A 9,826-nucleotide genomic window follows, 5' to 3' on the forward strand; every position below is an offset into this window, starting at 1 on the left:
GATGGCGCCTCTATAAACATTTGCCTGCGCCACTACGGGCTGGGGCCGACCATCAGGCCCCACCAAGAAAGCCTACCGGCACCACAGGCAAAAATGTAATATATATATATATATATATATATATATATATATATATATATATATATATATATATATATATATATATATATATATATATATATATATATATATATATATATATATATATATATATATATATATATATATATATATATATATATATATATATATATATATATATATATATATATATATATATATATATATATATATATATATATATATATATGTATATACATATATATATATATATATATATATATATATATATATATATATATATATATATATATATATATATAGACACACACACACACACACACACACACACACACACACTACTGACCTGGGCAGTGTGATAATGGTGATGGCGGTGGTGATGTTGGAGTCTCTCTGGACGTCCTTCCACACTGGGGGACACATGCGATCTAAGACTGTCCCTTGTCCTTCGCTCTCTCAAAACCTTCGTGGGTGTGGTTTCCTCCCTTATCAATTAGCCTCTTTAATGTGCAGTCTACCTCCTTGCCATCCTCCTAACTCCTCCTCCTCCTCCTCCTCCTCCTACTCTTACGAACACGAGCGCATCACACCACTCATCGAAACTATAATTGCATCTCGTCTCAAGCCTGACCGCCCCGCCGAGGCGCCGCCTTGTTACTTTATATTCCGCCCGTCCGCGCGCTCTGGTCCTCCTCCTGCGACCTTTTGATTGCTTTCTGATCACTTTGACACTCCAGCAGCCGGCCAGGTGCGCTAAAGAGACAGACAGGTAGTTAGAAAGGAAGATAGAGGCTTAGTTAGATAGATTGATAGGTAGGAAGGGTGCATGATTAGGTAGTTTGATAGATAAGTATAGATAGATATTGACGGAAAGGATAGATAGAGATGATTAGATGGATAGATAGGTGTGTAAGAGATAGATAAACCCTTAGGTAGATAGAGAGATAGGTAGGTAGGTAGGTAGATGTTTGTCTCCTTCTCTCTTCCATTTCATCCCCCCCCCCTTCCCTTCATTCCCTTCCCTTTTCATTTGCTTGTCATTCCTTTTATCTCTTCTCCCCTTTCTCTATATCCCTTCTCTATTATCCCTTTCCTAGACCCTTTTCCTTTCACTCACTTCTTCTCCTCTTCTTCCCTTCCTTCATTTCTCATAGCCTCTCACTCTTTCTTTCAATTCCTTCATCAACTCCTCCTCCTTCTCCTCGCGGCGCTGCACACTTGGCATGGCGGGGCGCGGCGGGAGGCGGTCGTGCGCGCTGGCCGGGGTCGCGCGGGGTCAGGCGTGACCCCTCGGACACACACCTGCCGCCCACACCTGCAGGCCGCGGAGACACGCAGCCATACCTGTCGCATTCCTGAGTGGGCGGAGGGGGGGGAGGGTGGAGGAGGGTGGTGGGGTGGTGGTGGAGGGGAAGGAATGGGAAGAAGGGGAAAGAAGGGAAAGGGAACATATGTATTAAGTAAAAAGATAGAGGTAGGAGGAAGAGGAGGATAAGGGAGGGTAAGGAAGGGGGAGAGGAAGGTAGATAGGAGGGAGAGAAGGATAGGAAGGGGAAGGAATATAAGGAATGTATAGGAAGGTGAGGGAGGGAAATAAGGGTAAGGAAAGGGAGGGAACAAATATATTAAGGAAAATAATAAAATAGGAGGAAGAGGAGGATAAGGGAGGGTAAGGAAGGGGGAGAGGAAGGTAGATAGGAGGGAGAGAAGGATAGGAAGGGGAAGGAAAATAAGGAAGGTAGGAAAGTGAGGGAGGGAAATAAGGATAAGGAAAAGGAGGAAACAAATATATTAAGGAAAATAATAAAATAGGAGGAAGAGGAGGATAAGGGAGGGTAAGGAAGGGGGAGAGGAAGGTAGATAGGAGGGAGAGAAGGATAGGAAGGGGAAGGAAAATAAGGAAGGTAGGAAAGTGAGGGAGGGAAAGAAGGATAAGGAAAAGGAGGAAACAAGTATATAAGGAAAAAAAAAGATAGTTAGGAAAGGAAACGAATACACAAAATGATGGAAATACAAATAAATGACGAACACACACACACACACACACACACACACACACACACACACACACACACACACACACACACACACACACACACACACACACACATCAATGATCTTCCCGCCATGGCCACGAGTTCGCAATATTTAACAACACCTGAACCTCCTCCTCCTCCTCCTCCTCCTCCTCCTCCTCCTTTTCCTTCCGTATCCTCCTCCTGTCGTCTTCCACCGCCGTCGCATCGCTCTTTGATCCTCCTCCTCCTCCTCCTCCTCTTCCTCCACGTGCATATTCATGGATCACCACCCCCGACGAGGCGTCTCCTCCTCCACCAACCGGACACCAAGGCGCCACCTCCTCTTCCACCTCCTCCTCCTCCTCTTCCACCTCCTCCTCCACTTTCATTACCTATTACCACATCTCCATCTCGTCCACCACCACCTCCTCCTCCACATCCAACTCCACTTCATCACCACCCCATCCACCTCCGCCTTCATTACCACCACCATCTTCACTGTTCCCAAGATCACCTCCTCCACAGCCTCTACTACTGACTGACTGGCTGACTGACTGACTGACAGGTTGACTGGCTGTCTGGCTGGATGACTGACTGATTGACTGGTTGACTGACTGATTGACTGGCTGACTGACTGGCTGGCTGATTGACTGACTGACTGACAGGTTGACTGGCTGTCTGGCTGGATGACTGACTGACTGGCTGACTGACTGAGTGACTGACTGACTGGCTAACTGACTGATTGGCTGACTGACTGAGAGAATGAATGAATAAATGAACGAGCGAATGACTGAGTACAGACTGGTACGTTTTACACACACACACACACACACACACACACACACACACACACACACAGTCAGTGTTTCGACTCACGTTTGACCATCAACATGCATCGCCGGAATGACACGCCGGCCTTCCATTGTCATGCCCTTCCCCCCCACCCCCCCTGCCCCCCTGAACGCCGACCACCCGGGGCAACCACAGCCGTCACCTGCTCCGGGGGATGGGCGGGGGAAGCGGGGAGGGGAGGGGGTTGATAGAGGGTGTCTATTTAGGATAAATAGACAGATCCATGTGATTTATTATATTTATTTTTTCAACACTTATCTATCTATCTATCTATCTATCTATTTTTTATACTTTTTTCGACATCGCGCTTACCTTATCTCTGTAACCCACTTCTACTTTTGCTTCCTGCTTAGATAGTGATTTTAGGCAATGAAAACTGTGCACTACAACTACAGCAACAAGTACTACGACTGCTATACTATTAATAATAACACTAAAAAAAATATTACCACTACCACTACTACCACCATTACTACTACTACTTCAACACCAACATCCCCTACTCACCACCACCGCCACCCCCCCACCAAAACGCCACATGCACCACATACACAAATATACATGAAAATATAGATAGATAGACAGGTAGAGAAGGAGAGACAGACAGAGAGACAAAAAGGAATACAGAGACAGAGAAACAGACAAACATAAAGAGACAGACAGACGGAGACACCAAAGTCCAGCTCATTAGCAGTCTCTCGCGGCCCGTCACTGAATATTCCACCGAGGTAGCGTCCACGTGCCCTGGCAGAAGAGGGTGGCGAGGGAGGGCAAGCAGACAGGGAGGCGCTTAAGAGAATCACTCGAGGGTGTAAAGGGAGGGTCTTAATAGCCTTCTGCGGCCCTGGATCCTTTATGAACTGCTTGGGAGGGGAGACTAAAGGGATTCGATTGCATTTACTTGTTTCTGAATAAGTTTTAGAAGGTGCGAAAATCATTAATCTTTTACAGTATAACATGGAGGAGGAGAAGAGAAAATAAATAAAGAAGAGGAGAGCAGGAAAGGTAAACACACATTATGAACTGCTTGGGAGGGGAGACTAAAGGGATTCGATTGCACTTACTTGTTCCTTAAGCTTGTAATCGGTGGAATGAGTGTTATATCATGATTCTTTGACCTTGGATCCTTTATAAACTGCTTGGAAGGGGAGACTCAAGGGATTCGATCGTGTTTATTCGTTTCCTGAGCTTGAAATCTATGGAATGAGTGTTAAATCCTTTGCGACATTATAAACTATTTGGAAGGGGAGACTAAAGGGATTCGATCGTGTTTATTAATTTCCTGAGCTTGAAATCTATGGAATGAGTGTTAAATCCTTTGCGACATTATAAACTATTTGGAAGGGGAGACTAAAGGGATTCGATCGTGTTTATTCATTTCCTAAGCTTGAAATCTATGGAATGAGTGTTGAATCCTTTGCGACATAACATAAACTTTCATACATTTCATACAATGAGTTTTTATTTCAATTATTTATTATTGGAGTTCCTGTAAATTAGAAAAAAAAACGACAGGCAGCTTATTTACGAAAGCGACAAAATCTTATGTTAGTTGGGAATAAAGTGTAAAAAAAACTCCACAAACCTTTTTTCCAGTATAATTTTCCTCATATTTTCATTTTTTTTACATATGAATCACTCTCCCCGTCACAGCAGGTCAGAGTGCATGTCTTTTGTTTATGTCACAGGGTCAGGGTCAGGGTCATGTTAGGTTAGGTTGATGCATAATGTATATACAGCAGTACAAGAATATTCTGTTTACTGACACTGTGGTTGATTTCTTAACATGACTAAGCCGCTAAAGGTAGAAAGAACACTTCATGCAGTCCAGAACCATTTACAACCTTGCTGAGGACCGAAGGGAAGGAAGGGGAAGGACAATCTGCCACTCCAACAGTCCGTCTTTTAAGCTCCCATTCTCGGTATGCTCAGACCCTGCCACCTCCCACATCAACTATTTTCAAAGGCCAAAAAAAGGAGAGTAATCGGATTCTCATGGGTGTTGTTTTAGGTTCTCGGTACAGAAGAAGGGCCAGACTACCACCAGGGTCATACAACTACTCCTGGAAATGCTTCGAACTCCTACGAAAGCCTTGTAAAATAGGTGAGCTTGGCCGCGGAAAGGTTACAGAATACGACCCTTGAATATTTTGGGTCCCAAGCACACATATCTGACAAGGCTATCGCAGGCGTTTTGGGCACTTCCATGGGTAGCTTTATAACCCTGGTGGTGGTAGTTTGACCCTTCTGTACCATGGACGTGAAAAAAAAAAAAAACACTCGCGAAAGCCCTACTGATCTCCTTTTTTGACTTCGGAAATAGTTAATGTAAGGGGTAAATGAGTCTGACAATACAGAGACTCCACAACCACCAGGGACTGTCGCAAACGTTTATGAGTACTAGAAAACGTTCGGACTTCGCAGCTTACAAAATAGACTGTGGGGGAGGCAGATCTACAGTGTTATAAGGAAGGAAGGAAGAACCGTGTGTGCGTGCGTGTATGTGTGAGTGTATGCATAGTTCAAGACACATACACATAGAGTTACACACATATACCTTAGATACAAAAGTAGTGTGTGTAAGTGTATGTATGCTTCAAGATACACACACACACATATACACGAGAGATATGAAGAGATTGTTATGTGTGAGTGTGTTTATGTACGCATCAATTGCCACACATACACAGTGATACACACACACACACACACACACACACACACACACACACACACACACGAGAGATATATAAAGGAAGTGTGTGTATATGAATGCATGTATCAAGAGCTATACACACACACAAACACACACACGATAGAGAAATACAAACACGCACAAACACACACACGAGATAGACATAAGATAGAGGTACGCGCTGGTCCGCTAGAAATAGACAGACAGACAGACGTAAATGACTATGTGTATTTATTTCTTAAGAGATTATAATGTATAGTAGTATTTTGGCACATCGGGGTAAGTAAGGTCAGGTCAGGTCACGGTACACATGACCTGCGATAACAGTGTACGTAGACGAGGACTTTTAAAACGCTTCCTCTCAGGCCTTGTAAGAATCTATACGGAATGATGAGTGAATAAGAAACCTATAAGTGGAATGAAGGAATGTACTAACCCCACGTTTTCAATACCATATAAAAGGGGTCCTTAATTCTCTTTCTCACACCATTCTTCTGCTGTATTCGTGAAGCTATCGTGAACAAGGGATAGGAAATAATGAAAGGAAAAGGAAGAGGAAGAAAAGGAAAAGGAAGAGAAGGAAAATGAAAAGCTTAAGGAAAAACAAGTAAAGGAAGAAAAGGAAAAGAAACAAAAAGAAGTAAAGAATAAGTATATCCCATTTTCTATCATAAATGAGAGTCGTTTAAGGGGTTACTCTCACACAAAAGGGGGTCTTGATTATCTTTCTCATACCATTCTTCTGTTGTATTCGTGAAGCTTTCGTGAACAGAAAGAGAAAAAGAAGGAAAAGTAAAAGGATGAACAAGAAAAGGATAAGGAAGAAATGGAAAATGATAAGAAGGAAAAGGAAAAAGGAGAAGGAAAGAAAGGAAAAGAAATGAAGTAAATAATAACTATATCCCATTTTCTATCATAAATGAGGGTCGTTTAAGGGGTTACTCTCACACCCTTAGACTTTTACACTGAATGGGATGATGAAATAACTCATTGAATACATCCCATTTTCTCTCTAGCATGCAAAAAGGGGGCACTTCAAGGGGTTACTCTCACACCCTTAGACTTTTTTGCTGAATGGAATGATTAAATAACTTAGTGAATACATCTCGTTTTCTCTCTATCATAAAAAGTGTTTCTCATTGAATACATCCCATTCTCTCTATAATAAAAAAAGGGGGTTCTGAAGGGGGTACACACACATTCTTAGACTTTTTACTGAATGGAACGATTAAATAACTTAGTGAATACATCTCGTTTTCTCTCTATCATAAAAAAAGGGTTTCTCATTGAATACATCCCATTCTCTCTATAATTAAAAAGGGGGTTCTGAAGGGGGTACACACACATTCTTAGACTTTTTACTGAATGGAACGATTAAATAACTTAGTGAATACATCTCGTTTTCTCTCTATCATAAAAAAAGGGTTTCTCATTGAACACATCCCATTCTCTCTATAATTAAAAAGGGGGTCTGAAGGGGGTACACACACATTCTTAGACTTTTTACTGAATGGAACGATTAAATAACTTAATGAATACATCCCATTTTATCTCTATCATAAAAAAGGGGGGTTACTTAAGGGGGTAGACTCACATACTTATACTGTCTTACTGAATGGAGTTTTAAATAGAATATATGAAGGGGGGTTCTCTAGGGGGTGCATTCACACTCTTCTACTCCCTCACAGCTACGGAGGCGGAGTCAGTAACATCTACACGGACTAAATATCATAATACCGTACAAAAACCACTTGATATGTAAGAAAAAACAATAGTCGGTCCAGCTTTGATCAAAAACCCTGACTCCGTGGCGTTTCTCTATCACACACGAATAACAGTGGATAGAAGAACACATTTTGCTGGTGTTTGATAAATCTGGATGGTCATGTTCGTAAAGTATATAGAAATGGGAGGTTGTTTTGAAGACACTCTAAGAATACACATACAGCCGTTCCACACTCGGTTCCACTTTTGAAGGAGTTCGCGCATGACGTCACGCGGTTCTGCTTCTTGTTTCCGCTATCTTTAACTTGCGTTCTATTTTGGACAAGTTACATCAGTCTGGTTTTAGGGGCTGCGTGATGGTCTTTGCAACGACTTCTCCTTTGTGGTCAAGTCCGCCACACATTAGTTATCCCTTTAATTCTAGTTTTTTCTACAATCAGACAGGCACCGCGTGACGTCATCATACTGCGCGTGGGACGACTGTGTATTCTTAGACTTTTTTTGAAGTTCATATGTGATGCTTGGCGTAAAATGGGCATGATTGTAAAGTATATTGTTGAGTTTTTTGTTGTTTTTTGAGTTCCTATGCGATGTTTTGAGATAATAGGAAATGTTTAGAAAAGTTTTTAAGTGGTATAGAAGTATGTTGCTGTTTTCAAGCTCATATGTGATGATTGAGTTACATTATAGTAGGAAAGCAGCGAGTATTGACACATAAGAAAGAGCTTTGATGGTAACTATTCAAATGGGACGCTGTTGTTTGTGAAGTATATAAAAAGGATGTTGTTTTTAAATTCATATGCGATGTTTTGAGTTACATTATAGTAGCGAGTATTGAGACGTAAGAAAGAGAATTGAAGTTAACTATTCAAAAAGGACGCTGCTGTTTTTAAGTTGACATGTTTGTGAAGTATATAAAAAGGATGTTGTTGTTTTTAAGTTTATATGCGACGTTTTGAGTTGCATGTAAGAAAGTAGCGAGTATTAAGACATAAGAAAGAGTATTAATGGATTGATTGATGGAATGTTGTTATTTTCTAAAGCTCATGAATGCGATGTTTTGAGTAACGCGAATAAGAAAGTAGCGTATCATGAAGGAGCAACGATGGATCAGAAATATTTAGGGATCTTGGAAAATGGATAGCAAAGTGTGATGAGTGAAAAACAGACGAGGAGCTGACGCAAAAATATAACGCAATATGCACTTAATTAAATGATGCATACAATGATGTCTATAAAAAACGTAAAACTGAGGAGAAACTGACCAATAAAAAATCTATTAACCCCTTATATAACAGAGGCCATTAAGAAACGCTACTCATGTATTTCCAACGTTCGGTAAAGGTGATCTGAGGTATATTAAAAAAAAAAACGTAAAAATGAGGAGAAACTGACAGAAAAAAACCCTATTGACTCCTTATCTCACAGAGTCCATTAAGACCCATTAACTACGTCTTCCAGAAGGTGAGGTAAAGGTGGAGGTGTGGGAAGGCCAGGTTAGACACTGACACAAAGGTAAGTCAGTGAGGCTTGAAGACAGAACCGACACTCACACCCAAGGCCACGCCCACACCCACGCCCACCCCGCCCTGCCTGACTGACCTACTGTAGCGTGCGTGTTGGCAGGCCCCACAACCCCGCCCTCGGACAAGCCCTGCTGGAGGCGAGAAAAAATGGTAGATAGAAGTTAGCTCAAGGTTCCTCAAACGCTTCCTATCGCGACATGAGTTTGATTTTGAGATTTCCTTCACGACCTATTTTGAAAGCATTTCTCGGGAGTTTCATCTTAAGTATTTCTCTCAACACCTATTTTTAAAAGCATTTCGGCAGTTTCTTCTTTGGCATTTTTATCACGACTCATTTTTTTAAGCATTCCTTGGCAGTTTCACTTTAAGTATTTCTCCCACGACTTATTTTCTAAAGCATTCGGCAGTTTCATTTTAAGAGTAAGGGCGTAAGAAGAAAAATACTATAGAAAGCATAATGCTGAAAGAGTCTGATATAAGATGACCCCATAATATCATCTGATCTGAACTAATCTCATTCATACGATCAAACCCACTACCCTTCTTTCCCTTTCATTATATTTTCCCTCAATCCATGTCTCTACTCCCAACCGTACGACACTTTCTCCTGACACACAAACACTTGGCATCAATTTTGGCGACGCTGCCGGACGTACGATCCCACCCTTCACAGTTCCCCCGAAGACAGGGCTGCCAGGGCCTCACGCAGTAAACCCGTAATGTATATATTCTCCTCGGGACTCTAAGCTACCTAGAAAGGGGAAAGCTGCGGCTCAGCAAGTCCTTAGAGGCGAGAAAATTGGCGGAGATCGTTCGAGTAAGGAAAAATACATCCCTAGATTAGTTTATGTATATCTTATAAAGGGATTCTACGGTGGCTACCATCTCTCTTGCTACTTGTATGGCGTCCCCCGCTGCAGCTTGTGTGT

Source organism: Eriocheir sinensis, chromosome 18 (genome assembly GCF_024679095.1).
Source record: "Eriocheir sinensis breed Jianghai 21 chromosome 18, ASM2467909v1, whole genome shotgun sequence".
NCBI lineage: Eukaryota > Metazoa > Arthropoda > Malacostraca > Decapoda > Varunidae > Eriocheir > Eriocheir sinensis.